This window comes from Amblyomma americanum, chromosome 2 (assembly GCF_052857255.1).
Source record: "Amblyomma americanum isolate KBUSLIRL-KWMA chromosome 2, ASM5285725v1, whole genome shotgun sequence".
Classification (NCBI taxonomy): domain Eukaryota; kingdom Metazoa; phylum Arthropoda; class Arachnida; order Ixodida; family Ixodidae; genus Amblyomma; species Amblyomma americanum.
The window spans coordinates 71,550,057-71,565,406 of NC_135498.1; the positions used below are offsets into that span (position 1 = coordinate 71,550,057).

Below are 15,350 nucleotides of genomic sequence, written 5' to 3' on the forward strand. Positions count from 1 at the left end.
TATTTCTATCTACAGCCCTAAGCCAGCTTTTATACAGGTCGTACTGCCCCAGTACCTCTTGCTATGCAGTTGCTTCTTCACAAGCGGGGGGGGGGGGGGGGGTCTGCTGCAGCAACACAACCTGTCTTACCCACCACAGGCGGCAGCTGGCGGTGATGAAGACGACACCGAGGAACATCATGGTTTGCCAACCTCCTCGCCTAGGACCCTCGCGTGAGTCGGCCCGGCTAGCTGAAAGCGGTAGATCGAACCCTGGCCCAACAGCCTATAAATCAGCCGATATTTATTTCTTCCCGGCCTCATACTGGTTCACGCTACATAGAAATTAGGTTTTTTTCTACGAGTTTGTGTTCTCGTGTTGGTATGGAGCTGTATGGCACCACCCGGAACGCCGTGTGGTGAACGGTTACAATACACTTTAGATGCGATTCTCTACGAATGCATACAACAGAAAGAGCATATGTGGTTGATTCGAATCCCTGTAGAAAAATAACCCCAAACTTAACTAGCACATGTAAGCTGAAAGTAACGAGAATTCGTGCGACGTCACCAGGAACTTTGTACCACAAATTTTTGTGTCGCAGTTTGTGTACAAATGTGGAGAATAATGCCACCACACGAAAGAGGACCAGTGTCGAGTGCGTATGGACAAAGGACATGTATAGTATTAGTGTAGGGGTGGTGCACGGCTTTCTCTGCGCGCCATACGGCCGCTTGATGAGGTAACTTTATTTTGTTTTGGCCATCGCACGGGTTTTCTGCACCATCTGCGAGTGTACAGGCACACACGCCGCCGGCTTTATTTGTAATGGGAATAGAAATGCTTTCACTTATAATTGTTAAAACAAAGAGCCTATTCTGACACTGAAAGGAGAGTAAGCATGCGTGTACGATGTAGCGGAGAATATGAGATTTTCTATCGACGCCGCAATGATTCGGCTATGTTTCTGCGTCGCAAAGTCTATTTATAGCGGCTTCCCTTGCATCTTGTGGTGAAAACTCGGTAACTGGCATGGACAACCAAGTAAGGTGTTGACACAGCACCAGATGTGTACAGAGATCCTCTGTGTTCCTAGAAGGCGCCCATGTGCTCTGCAAATTAAGTACATGCTTAAGATCCCTAGGCAATTGAAATCATTCCTCGGCTCTTTTATACTCTACTCCTTTTTCCCCCGCTTTTATTTCACTCCCACCATACTTCATTTTCCGCAGACAGGTTAAAGGGCTCCATCTTGTCATGATTAGACGCTGCGCCTTTCATTTCATCGAATCTAAACCAATTTTAAATTTTTCTTAGAAGGCACTAGCCGTTATGAAACAAAAGGCGCGAGCGAACCCCAATGTGTGAGCCTTAACGCTACAAGCCGCTCTTTAGAATCTTCAAGCTTCTCAAGAATTACTGACAGTTCTCTTAAAAAGTGCCAACCGGGATTCTCAGTTTCAGGCAAAAATGTTTTTACTCATGAAATGTTAGTGCGATGTCAGTGCGCAGTAAAGTAAAACTTCTTTAGTGCGGACGCTAAGCACTGGTAAGCGATAGCCCTCTTAACAGTCTTAGCGTCCGCGCTAAAGAATTCCTGTCACCATGCCATGGACGCCGCCTTTGCATCTCAGGTGTCCAGACTGCAGAAAGCAGGCTTTCCGGCTTCCCTGGTTCTCTCCGTGACGCAGACCTTGCTGAAAAGCTGAAGGGCAGCAATGAAAACAACCGACCTCAAGATAAAAAGCTGGCAAGGCCGGAAGTTGTACCTTACTTGCCCCTCAAATCTTATAACCTCAAGAAGGTGGGCAATAAATACGGCGTCGACGTGGTATTTTCAGCGCCTCAAAAATTCGCTGGATTGTGTTCTCGCATTGGGAGAAATAAAGTGCAAGAGAGCGCCATCAGACACCGAACTCCACATGTTGGTTGCAAGAAAGGTTTGGTATAGGAGTTCGCGCTTACATGCAGAAAAGTGTACGTTGGACAAACCGCACGGTGTCTTAACGAGCGCCTGCTTGAACACAAGAATTAATTAAACAAGAAAGGTGCCTATCTGTCTGACCACAGCCAAGCCTGCTCGAAAGAGAAGCGTATAGCCTGCAAGCCTCGACAAACGGAATGAAACGTGCACTTGTCAAGCCGAGATAAGACAGAACGCGAGCTCGTAGAAGCCTTCTATATCAAGAAGCGAGGTGATTATTGCATCCGTGAGACGTCAGTTGTTCTTCGCCACAGGGAAATGCTGTTTCCTGATGCACATCTGTGAGAGGCGATTGTTGGTCAACTGCGATTAAGAGCATGGATAAGCGCAGGTGCTATATAAACGCCCTTTCTTGAATAAAGCCTGCTGAAAGTGCAGCGCTCGTCCTGTTCTCTCACTCTTCCGTGTTGCCATTTTCGCGCTCTCAGGTCTTTCACGCATAATTCTGTCCATACGCATATGAAAAAAAAAACAGATTCCTGTACACATATAGGAGCACACTCTTTTCAAGAATGGCCCGATAAACCTCTTAGCTCGTATTACCTTAGATACATTCACAGAGCCAAACACCAGAATTGGTGAATAGGCCCTGGTTTCCAAACCAAAGTTGATGAGATCTATAATATTTACGTTTCGGGCGACATATTGAAGAAATCTCATGAATGCCTTACGAAAGCAACTTCGATTAGTCTAGTCGAAGCACTCGTTTCTGCTCGCCACCTATTCAAACCAGGTTCTGAAAAACTTACATCATCCTAGAAGCCAAAATAAGTTCACACATATGCTGGTTTAGATCTCGACTCCTGTGGTTTAGCTCAGCTTATTTCACTTTACGTCTCACAGCCCTTCGAGGGATTCTATAGACTTATAGGAGCCCCAATTTTCGAAATGTCTGTAGAAGACATCGAGTGAAGCGGAAATTTGGGCTAGTTGACAAGTGTCCACATTTATAGTTTTTAAGGCTCACGTGAACTAAGTCCTCCTCGACAATTTGGCGTTCTCCTGAGACGATTGAAAGCCAAAACCAACTATAAGCCCACATCTGTTTAAATACTGTGAAGGTGTGATTTGTGCAAGTCGGAAATGAAATAAAACTGATGGGGGTTTAATCCCGTAGTTGAGCCCTCGGTTTATTGCCATTTAGGCAGTCCTGTTGACAATAGGTTAACCTCACAGCCTACCCATTGCTTATAAAAATTTGCAACCTCACAATACTTCACTTAAAAATGACTCCAAGTTGAAAATAATTGTGAAAAGACGATGAATTTACGTAACTGAAAGCGTCCACGAAAAAACACAAGTGAAAGATGAACTGCATGCAAATATATATGCCCCAACAACTTCTCGGTTCAAGCGGACATTATTGCGTCATAATGTACTCAAAGATAGCAAAATAGCTTTTAATTCAATTTTATTTTCTATTTGCAAGAAAATATTCAATATATATGCCATTATGTTTAAAACTATAAAGGGGGAATTATGCGGAGTTTAAGAATAGAGAAAAGCAGCAGATCATATGTGCAGTTTCTTGCGAGTTTGGCCGTTTATTCAGAGTTTCAATCTTTCGTATCTTCTATTAAAATTTCGTATATTATTGCGCTCGGCGGGTAGTGCTAGCGTCTTTTAAGCCCGCACTGCTCGACTTTGCTTATATGCTTCAGCTTTGTGTGCTAATTACAATCTGACGAGCAATAGAATCCCTGTCAGTCAAGCACTGGCTCACAGGCTTTCCGACATTCTGATCTATCCTGCTCTTCACTCCGTCTTTCCTCTAGATAGCTGCCTTTTTTCTTGTTATTTCAGCTTTGCGTTCTAATGGAAACCGCTACTGAATATATTGACTGTCAGAAATGCGCTGCTTTATTGTCGTTTGTTGTGACATTAATAGCAGACATGTAGGGCACAATGTCCCTGCTACAAGATTATATACCCCATCTGGATGCATTTGCAGCTGTATCACCATCGGGAGCAGAAAAGCTTGGACTTCGTGCTCTTTCGCATTTCACAGTAAGTACAAAAGAGCCGTGAGTTCCCCATAATATGCGGATTCTTTTTCGACAGTGCGTGACAAGTGGGTTGATTGCCTATTTGCGTGGCTCTTCAAACTGTACCGCACACCAATCTCTGTTTTGTATGTCCGGTCTCTTCGATCCTGCTAGATAACTTTAAAACTAATACGAGCTATTATATATCCTCACTTTCTTTCTCATTTAGCTCATCTCGAAAAATGTCATTTTTTTTTCTACAGAGCTTCAGATTTGGTAGGTTAGAAAACAAAAAAAACCCTCATGCATTCGAACACGAAAGTATTAATTATACACCATTTTTTCTCAGTAGTATAATTAGCAGGAGATCTTGTCTGCAAAGTAATATTATAGTGATCTTACGAACTCCAAGGGGTACTAAAAATCGACTTAAGGGCTCTAATGTTCACTTGATACACAATGTCCAGGGTTCGAACGTTGCTTCAGTGGCACTAGCAACAAAACCTGTATGTACACAGTTTCTAAGAACAAAAATAATTCTAGAGTAGCAAAAGCTTAGACAAAGATGAAGAAAAAGCCAAATAGAAGATTATAATAAAACTGATGAGAGACCCAGCTCCAGACACTTGTACGACAGCGTATCTCACAGTTCACAGTCACCAGCAATCATATAGCAAGCTATTAAATTACGTTCAAATACAAAGTTCAAGGCATATGTTTTCTGGTAACAGGTGACTATAGAGGTCCTGTACTCTCTATTACATGCATGCTTCGCCACACTGGTTTTATTTAACGCTTGTGCAAAGACCAACCTAACTGATTTCGCCACTATATGCGTCGCGACGTGGTTTTCTTTGGAAAGAGCAATCTGGGTATTTGGGCCTATGTCTCAAAAGACATTCTGTGGACAGATATTTTTCGTCATGTTAAAAATAGCATTAATAATTTTGGACTAGATGCCTTCCATAAAATCATTCACAATTGGGTAATCGTCTCCGCGTAGGTCAATTAAAAATTTAAAGCTTGTAACGAGAGTGGAAGGATATCAAATGTTTTATGATATTTCATTCAAAGAAATAATGCCATAGAGAATTTGCTAGCATTTCTTGGCAGCCTTTTGATGTGGCGTTATGATTTCTCTTTCGTTGCCATGAGAATGAAGATTATTTTAGGGATTTAAGGTCCCAAGTTGACTCAGATTTTGAAGGAAACAGTAGTGGAGGGCACCGTTTAATTCTGAGCACCTGCGGTTTTTAAAATGAGCTAACATCGCACCGTAACGCGCCCCTCCATCGAAATGCAACGCCGTGGCTGGCGTCCAACTCACGTCTTTCCCTACAGCACACGGGCATCATAAGCACTGAGTAACCACAGCGGATAGACAAGGAAATAAAGAAAAAAAGCATCGTGGCTCATTTTTAGAAGACAGCTGTTTAAGTTTCCAGCTCGAGCTTTTTCTCTGTGCTGTGTACTCTGCCTCCAATTAAGTATTCGAAGCTCTTTATTTGTACCAGCCCTTCTGAAGCACCTGTGAAAGCGCGGTAGTGGCGTCCATAAGCCAGGTGCTCAGCAGGCGTGAAGCCATGCTTTCATCAAAGTTTTCTGTTTTTTAGAAGTGTGTATTTAAAGAAAAAGGAATGCGGTCACTGACCATGTCATGAAAATCAAAGACGTTTCGGAACCTCGTAAAGGAATGCGGTCACTGACCATGTCATGAAATTCAAAGACGTTTCAGAACCTCGTACGAGGTTCCGAAACGTCTTTGAATTTCATGACATGGTCAGTGACCGCATTCTTTTTTCTTTAACACAATGCCTGACCAGAAAAACTTTCGTCGAACCATTGATTATGTTAACTACAAATGTGTATTTGTCACCATAAGTTGATTTATAACATATAAAAGAGGTGAATTGTATGAATACACCTTAGATTATTCCAAGTATACTATTTAAATAAAACGTATGTTTTCACAACTAAAGTTGAATATCGTGCTGGTTAAAATTGCGCCTTAACATCCAACATCTCTTAAGTCAGTTGCTTTTACATTGGTCTTAACCAAAACCACAGGTTTCAGTTTCACTTGGGAATTTTCTTAAAGCCAAAGGCAGAAGTTTCTCTATTCCTAGTTGCATTTTCTTGATATCCTAGTACTTATTGTGGCGGACATAATTTTTTTCTGTATTAAAGAGAACATGAACTGTTGTATAAAAACGAAGCAATTAAAGCGAGAAAAAAACACGCCAGAATTGCATTACGAACACACCTTTATTACGTGCACATTCATGCGGCATTGAAGCACCCGTTAGCAATCAACGAACACAGTTTTCGCCTTTTTTCACCCAAATAAAGTTGTCCTACGTTCCTTAAAAAATAAGTTTCATGAAGTTTACCAGCTTTAGAGCAGTGTCTAATGTAAAGCCATTTCCAACCCTTTACTGTGAAGCATGACGACACCTTAGCCGTTGCTTCACACAAATGTACACCTCCGTTATTTTCTCTGAATTTGTGTATTAATAAAACGAAATAGAATCTTAGCCATGTGAAATGTCAAAAAATATTTCCTTCTGGACGGACGGTCAAGAGCTCAGTGCAATGTACGGAATCGCGTCGGATGCACAGGAGCTTGAAAAGATGACATAAATTGTGCACATCTTTGCGAGGTCCGGGTAAAGTTGCGTTTCTCTCAACAAACATTTAAGATGGCATAAACGAAGAGCACAAAATCCTTTCAGCTATAAAGAGGTCACTTCGTTCGGGCTAAGCAAAACTTTTGAGCACTGCTTTCAAAATTAGAAATTAGAATGTGTCATCAGAGAGAGCGGCGATACCTTTCTTACTGTACCAGAAATAAAAAGCTTCCAAGGCGAGGCTAACAACAACAGAAGGAGTCTAGGAAAAAAATTCGGTAAATATAAGCGTTCACTCTCCAGTCTGGAGACAGAAACAAAACATAGTGTTTGGAGATGAAGCAAACTATTCTTAAAACCGAAACTGAGCTGTGTCTGAGAAATGAGCGAAGTATGCTGCAACAGGCATGACCAGAGGCTGAAGTCTGTCAGCAAGAGGCAAGTAAATTCGAAAATAGAGAGACTCATCGCATTCAAATTACGCTGCATCAAGAATTCCAGGGTTTTTCAAACCAACCAGTACGTGCTGCAACACGCCATGGATGATACTAGCTCGATTCAATTTTGCCACCTATTAGTACGATTTCATTGCAGGCAACTAATACATGCTCGGTTGGCATGCTATCGTATTTTGCACCAAAATGACCCAAGCAATAGTAAATCTCGTCGCTAGTTAATAAGACATTAACTTTAATTATCTTTAACTTTCTTTTGCTTGCGGGCACTAATTTTTTGAATTCATGCTTTGCTGCCACAGCGGCCTGATATGTTTTGGGTCGACCTATTGCAAAACTGGACGCTGTTTACCAGTAACAAGCACTAGAGAGTATTCGTGTAGGACGACAGTCAGTGCAATATTCGAATTACAACAACAGGAGCTTGGCAAAGGCGCTGAGGTATACAAGAATCGGAAGTCCGGCATTAAAAAAATTATTTCTAAGCACAAGCTGTGAATACCTTTACCACTCATTGTTCTGCGTGGGCTTCAAGGAGAAAAAACCCAGGTAAACCAATTTCCTGTGACCTTCACCACTTAAGCTTCACTGTCATAATCGACGCAGACAAATTTCTATCATAAGACTTTCGTTTTTCTTTCATGATTAGTTGGTAACATGCCCGTAAGCAGACGATGAATCGGAGTGGTGTGATAGACAAAAGTTTTGTGGCCTATGAGATTATAGCGAAGGAAAGATCTAAGGAGCGATGAAGGTCGTGTTGTCTCAGAACAGACGGCTACCCAGGCAGCACAACAGTATTGGGCGAACACTGGGCGATCATTGGCAAAACAATGCATGAACGGTGGTCCTACATTGGCATTTAGGCTAAGCGCTACCACTTTGACGCATTGTCCCCACTTTCAGGCCAGTTTTGGGTTAACGTTCGGCCGATCGAGCGGCCAACGCAGGCCGGGGGTTCGTTCTGCGACATGGCCCGTAAAGGCCTCAGATTAGCTTTTCAGCTTTCGAAAACTGTCATCCAGCTTTCGAAGATTGGTATCCAGCTTTCAATCATTAATAGCCAGCGTTCAAACGCTGGAATCCTGCTTTCGAAATTTGGCACATTCAACCTAACCCACTGCCCAATGACTGGAACTGTGCATGTATCATTCAACCTAGCAAATATTCATGAATGACGATGCCTAAGAATTCAGGAAAAAGTCCGGTTTATTGCATCGAGTTACAAGGATCACACTTCTAGTGCACGCAGAATGGCTAACGCTGCTACCAGTCATCCTGAGAATTAAAGGAAAGAAGGACCCAAGACCATGGTGGCAGAGGCTCTGGGATAAGCATTTATTTTCAAGTTTGCTGCGTGTCGACGATTCGTTTGGACAACGCCGCTCGGCAAGCTGTTGTAGCACAGTTAAAACATCTATAAAGTGCTTAACGGAACTGTCCTCCTGTGAGCTGATCAGTCATATTTGAAGTGATCGTTGCATTCCTCTTGCGAGAGGATTCTTGAACTCCACTCAAATTCCTCGCCCAGCTCTTGCGCGATGACCTCACAATGCGTCGAGCCTGCAAAGAGAGGCATGTTTTTATGGTCAACATAAATATGGCCGTCGCAGGAGAAAAAGAAATGAATAAATAACACTGAATTTTGTTAGGCACAGTCGGCGTGAAAACACTCGACACACATTTTACAGGATAATTTCTAACAAGCAACACAGAATTTTTGCATAAAGTGAAATTTATATTGCATTGTACCAAATTGGTTATTTTTAATTTAATGAGCCGTTTCGTACATCCAGTGAAGATATTCAATTTGAAAATAACAAATCAATGTGATATTGAAAGGAAATAATGTGTTTGTTTTAATATCATATCTATGTATCTCCAAATTGAGAGCGCATTTTTTATTCAGGAAAATATGCAGAGGTTGAAGCACCTCTTCCATATGAACGTGAAAACAACAGTTTTGAGCAAAGCTTGTTTTTTGGATGGGGATAGAAATAAATATGCTAGACGAAAAAAAACTCAGAAGACCTTTATTTTTTTTTGAAATCTAACCGTTTATCAGAGTCGCTTCCAATGGATGCAATACAGATTCGAAACTGACTTGAAGACCACACAAAACATCCGCCTCACAATCCAGATGGATTGCCTTTTTTTTTCATTGAGAGATAACTTGGCAAAAGTTTTAACCATAAGTTGCGGATTTTCTATTGCACCTGCAAGTGTGTTATCCAAAGAGAAACAACGCGGAAGTAGTACACATCTCCTTACCGACTGGTCTTTAGTGGTACACAAAGCAGTTCCGATTCCTATCCTCCATAAGCTGTACATGACAAACGTATTCTTGAATGCATCGTATGCCAAGTCACTTGAACTCAAACTTGGTGTTCGAGAAAGTTGTGAATGTTTGGTGAATTCATTGCACCAAACACGAAAAATGAAGTTCTTACCATTCGGGCAGATCCGCACTGCGCACGACGTCAAGCCAGACATTTGGCAATGAGATCACGTACTTTGAAGAGTTCTCGTGCTTTGTCTCGTTCTCTTTTCCTGCAGTAAAAAATTAAGCTGCCTGTATTCAAAGAAACACTTACTCCCAAAATCACATTCATTTTCGAACGTATCTCGAGATAAAATACTTGTAGTTTTTAGGAATAAAGTATTGCAGACCAGGATAGTGAACCGCGTCAGAGCTCTCAAATAGTACCAGATGTGGGTTTTCGCTTGCGCAGATGACGAACGGATCCAGCTGGAGTGCGCATGCTCTTTTGTCGCGCTCGTTCTGCGGCTGGGCGCCGCCGTGCCAGGCAAGGCAAGATTCGTGCAGTCAAGAACGTCTCATGGCGACGCGTAGCTTTGTGAGGAGTGGCAGGGGACACAACGGTGGTGGTGGTGGGAGAGGGGTGGCGGCTGCAGGGGGAGAGCCATTATTTTTGCACAGCTTTTGTGGTCGGAAAAAAAGTTTCGAACTGGAAGGTAGAGAAATAAAGATCTTGGGGGGAGAGGTAAGGGGGGAGCACGAACGGCGCACGGAAAACAGCTAGGAGAAAGCGAGTAAAACAAAGAGCGTTTCGTGGCGTAGGGGGTTAGCGTGCTGCCTTGAGAAGGGCACGTCTGGGAGATGAGTTGGGGAGATACGTGTCTTCAAAAAAGAGAGGCGATGGGGGCCGAAACATGCGAAAGAGGTTTGTAACTCTTGGAGAATGAGTCATAAGCAGTTTTGAAGGCAAGGGTGTGGAAAACGCGGAAGCGTCAAAGTACTCTTGCAAAGCATCATATCCGGCGACCGCAAACTTTGAAACGGAAAGCTTAGAGATGGATTTCGCCAAAACGACTTCAGTTCATGATGCCTTAAAATGATATCATGATATAACAAAAGCATAAAACAATCAATAAAATAATATGCAAGCAAAATCGCGCACTATCATAGTATTACATACGGAACATGTGGCGAACAAGCTAGGTTAACATGCGTCTAACACCATTTGTCAATAGATTTATTCGCTGGTCGTCGAAGAATCTCCCAACTTTTTGTTGGTGTGGAAGTTTCATGCAGAAAGCTAAAACAAACAAACCCGTGTTGAATTGTAGCTCACAAGTATTTCCGATCCTTTCATCAATAAAGGTAATGTTCGAAAGCAAAAAAAATTAATTTGCGAGCAAATAAGTAAAGAAGTCAGCAAGAGCTATGGCCCTCAGTGCAAATTACGCAACAAAACAATAAAATGGGAAAAAACAACATTTTGAAACATCACGATCTGAAGAAAGAGAAGGAAAAAGCAAATCAGAAAACACAGGCGAAGTTTCCATCGCAGGGAACGACGTATGGAAGCGTACGAATCTCTTACCGCGTGATCGCGTGCGTTTATGTAGCGGTGGCCTAATATTTCGCGCTTGCGCAACTTATAATTGTAAATTACGAGGCCACTGCTTTGTTTCTGGACCTTGCAAAAATTACTCACAATGTCGGCTTAGGGAAAGCACTTGCACTAAGTACGCTTGATTTAGGATCTCCATTAAGCAGACACCCACTGCCTAGTGTGGCAGTGAATTCTCTAGAGTGAAGCATAAAAGCGCCTTTTTTTTCATTAAAAAGGTGTATGAAATTTAAGTAATTTGTTTTTTTTAAGAAGTAAGCCCTCTAGGCCTGGTTTTCAGTTACTCGTACAAGCAGACCGTGTAAAAACGCTTTCAAATATATAAATTCCTTACAGAGAGACGGGTTATTATGCCCATAAATCGTACAAAGGGACAAAGGCAACAGCCGGAGCTCTGTCTGTGCACTTCTCAAAACAAGTATTTTTATAGATTTTATTAGAGGCTGCGATTTCACGAATTTAGCCAATTCTCAGTCCAGTTCTGGTTGGCGGCTTTTCTTCGGGCCCCTAAAGGCCATCCTCGTTGCTATTCGGGCTAACAGATTACGAGACTGCTGTTACCCTGCGCGACTTTTCACTTCAAGGCGGCACTGTAATGACACCGTCTCCTTGTTGCCATGTTATCAGCGGAAAACCACGTGTGAAGAGCTTCCAACGGAAATGTGTTCACGCCATAGCACGAAGCGAAAACGAGGTTAAAAAGGCAGCCAATGGTCCTGTGTGCTCTTCTTGGTACCAGTTACTGATAGCAACGGATCTATTCCTTTCGTCTGTTGGGGTTTCGTGCAGCCTCCACCTGCGTGCTACTTATTTTGTTTTACACGTTGTCTTAATATTTTAAAGACACAACGTCGAAATCCTGGAATCTAAGCCTACCTAAAACTTTCATAACTCGTGTTCGTAAAGAACTATCGTCTCGACTGTAATAAATGTGGTAAATAAATCTCTTCAAATAACTACCATTCTCACAGCTAATTAGATACGAATACGCAAACCAATCATCAGCTCTTGAGCACATATGCTGGGTCTGGAATTTGAATGCATCGCGTCATGCGGCGTATTTCCTAAAGCGACCTAGAAATGCCACCGATAATACTCTTCCAAATGGGAGCAGCACGAGGAATTTCGCTCAGGTGACTGGGCTAGCCTTGTCCTCTTTTCGATTCACGAGATTGGCAGATCAACAAAAGCACAACGTGTTTTCGTCCGATGCAGACAAATGTGTCCATCACTACAAGGAATCTGCCACGACATGACGAACTGCATTTCGCAAGGCGTCCAACACGTCGTTTGTGGCATTTCATATCACTGCAGTAAAAATTACGCTCACGTATGTCTCCTGCAATATATCTCAGCGATGCGATGGTTTTGAAACGTCCGAAAACAATTTGTCCGGCATTTCTGTCTTCCATCTTCTCAGACATCTATGACAAGGCCAAACAGCTCGTCACTGTAGTTGTTCTTTGCTTGTTGTTTCGCTTCACACTGGCTCGAAAATTCCTCCGCTGCATTTTTCTCGCACTATATAGGCAATAAACGGCAGGCTTTTGTTTCATACCGGGTACAACTGACACAGCTTCTTTGACTTCCTACCTACAGACTATAGAGTGGTAAGTAAAACTATGTCAACCTTCACTGCACATTCACTGCACATTCTGTAGTTTCTCAATTCGGAATTTTATTTCTTACATTTCTCATATCTGAGACGAATGTTGGGACTGCGCTAAGGCTGTTGCGTAATTCGGCTTCACAGAGCAGCCCCGACGTTTAAAGCTCATTGCTACTTTTCTAAGCTACATTTGATAAATCTCGCTGCCGGAAAGTGCGACCTCTAAGCAAACAAGCCTACAGCGATATGCCGACAGAGCAGTGCACTATGTGCTGGCACCCAAATCCTGGTCAGGAAAAGCTCCCCGCCGGAAAATTCTCAACACCTGTATTTTGGTAATCGTGGTATTTTATCCACTTCAAGCTGGACTGAAAAAAAGAATCTCCCATCTCTTCCCGGGATTCCTAGCTTCCCACAGGACCGAACTGACCGCGAGGATAATAAATTATTTTTCACTTTAACTCCAAACTCGATGTAAAAATTTTTTGCAAAGAAGAAAAACCTCAGCAATAGTTGCGAAACTGCTCCTATAGTCCTCCCTCCGCGATTAAAAGAACGAAAGTACCGGTCTGCAGGCCTATTACCAACTGCTGTTCCAAATTATGCCCTCAGACTCAGCAGTGCCTACTGCGCTTGATTTACTACGGTGGGCTGGACCCAGCGACTCAGCGCCTTAGCAATGAGCGACGGCTGCAGGTTCCATCAAAAAGGCAGCGCCACACCTAGCCCAAAAACCTTTTTTCCAAAACTATAGCTCGCTGCATGATGACCGCGGTTGTTGTTTGCCTCTTAGATTGCTTAATATGCTGTACTTCAGGCACAGTATAAAGCAGCGTCCTTGCAGTCATAAATATAATATTTCTTGCAATTAGACACAACACTTTATAAAGGAATTCGCACGTTTCTCTGTGGAATAAATTGAAAACCGTACATGCTACGGGGTCTAGAATTCTTGAGTTGTAACCTTTTCAGTTCTTCTTATCTCAGCCTCTATCCTGGTGCGTATCCTTTTCATTCAGACTTGAAATGAGTGCGTTTGTGCGCATTGCAGCCTGTGAGTAGCACAGATGCTGAAACCTGTGGTGTTGAGCGTAGGATTTATTATGTGTTCGTTCATTTGAATTATATTTCAGCCATTATATGTGTTATGCGAATGGCTTGCAAGTGATATTCCCATTACTTTACAAAAGCGAACAAATCGCAGGGGCACATGTTGAAACTTTCGAAACTTTGCCTTTCATGTCAGTACATCAGAAAGTTCAGAGTAGAAATAAACCCACGGCCAATGTCAAAGGGACCCTGGAGCAACTATTCCTAACGGCGAGGTTGTATAAAATACTACAAAAGATGAAATACTTCATCGTCATCGTCGCGAACGAGTGTACAAGCCTAGATTATTTTTCCGCACTCTAAGCTACAGACAAATTATTATTTTGTAGGTCAAGCCAACATGTCCAACATCTTTGCAGTCAACCTTCTGGCTTTGGTGGCCACCATGCTGGGTAAGATTACGAAATTACAATTGTAGATGTGAAATACCCTGTACTATCATTTTGCAAGATAGGGGGCACACAATCGTGTAACCGCGGCGAAAACTTCACCGAAGCTTTCTCAAATTACCAGTGCCCGCTGACGCCGTTGTTACGTTATCTGCCTTTGGCGAAAACGCCACAACCTCTGAACAGTAGTCAATGTTGGAGGAGTTTCCGCCCCTTTCCCACCTGTCTTTCCTCGTTCTGTCAGCAAACAACCATAATTGCCACAGCCGCGGAAGAAAAGGCCTTATCTGCTCTAGTTTACTCAATCCCATTGCCCAAGCCTACCAGCGTGAAAAAACTTCACACGGGAAATCGTCAACTAATTTTTTTTTCTCAAAAAGCGCACCACTACTGATATCTCCTTTCTATATATCGGCGCGGCAGTGAACTACGCTCGCATCCAACTAGCCAACAAGCTTGAATGCAGATTTTCCTAGCAACCAAATAAAAAAGAAAATTTTTACCACGAAAATAGTTCTATAAAGTCGATTATAAACCTATCAGCATATCCGGATTAGAAGATTATCTAGTTAACTGTCGAAAGTTGAAATTATTGAGAGTGGCCCTGATTAGCCTAATCGCAGGACTAATGAGGGTCCTCTCATTAGTTTCAACTTTCGACAGTTTGTTTGATGGCCTTCTATATTAGAAGTGTATATACTGATAGGTTCAAAATCAAAATTATTGGAAGCAACTGCGTCCTGAAAATTTTCCTATTTAACATTGTTCCCAACACAGTCACGTTTTCATCGCGGATCATTGCAAATGCATGCAGTTCATCCTAAAGGAAGACTCTCATTAAAATTATGACGCAAGTGCGCTCCTATGAACGGCCAGAAAACAGCAGCTATGTTTAAAATACGTCCATGCAAACTTCCTCACCATATCTGTGGTCTTTTTTTTCAGCTCTGCTGACTATGGCACCCAATGGAGCAGAGGCGGCTCCATTCGTTATAGATGCTATCAGCAAGGCTCTGGGGAGGGCGGAAGATAAGGCTAGCAAGGAATGAATTTCCCCGGTTGCTGAATAAACACGGGCAGTGAACCACATTCATGCTTGCTCATTTCGTAACATACAATGAAAAGAGCAGTCTTCACTGGGAAAAATTGCCTTTTTTTGTCAATAACTATTCTCAAACGACACTACACAGCTGAACCTCTTGCAGTCTACAACCATCGCTTTGTGATAAAAAAATATATGTATGTAAAGTGCCATGGAGGTGGCCAAATTCAAACAGAATGGTATCATGATGGAAACGATGCTCGAACGCCCCCTTTGACCAGATGGCAGCAG

General features: G+C 42.5%; 1 long non-coding RNA gene across 1 annotated transcript; it reads left to right on the forward strand.

Moving 5' to 3' along the window:
- Positions 1 to 3,905: 3,905 nt before the first annotated feature.
- On the forward strand, positions 3,906 to 15,049 carry LOC144118677 (uncharacterized). Its single transcript, XR_013312105.1, has 3 exons — positions 3,906 to 3,971; positions 13,958 to 14,020; positions 14,963 to 15,049. It is a non-coding gene; the product is annotated as an uncharacterized LOC144118677 (long non-coding RNA).
- The last annotated feature ends 301 nt before the right edge of the window (positions 15,050 to 15,350 follow it).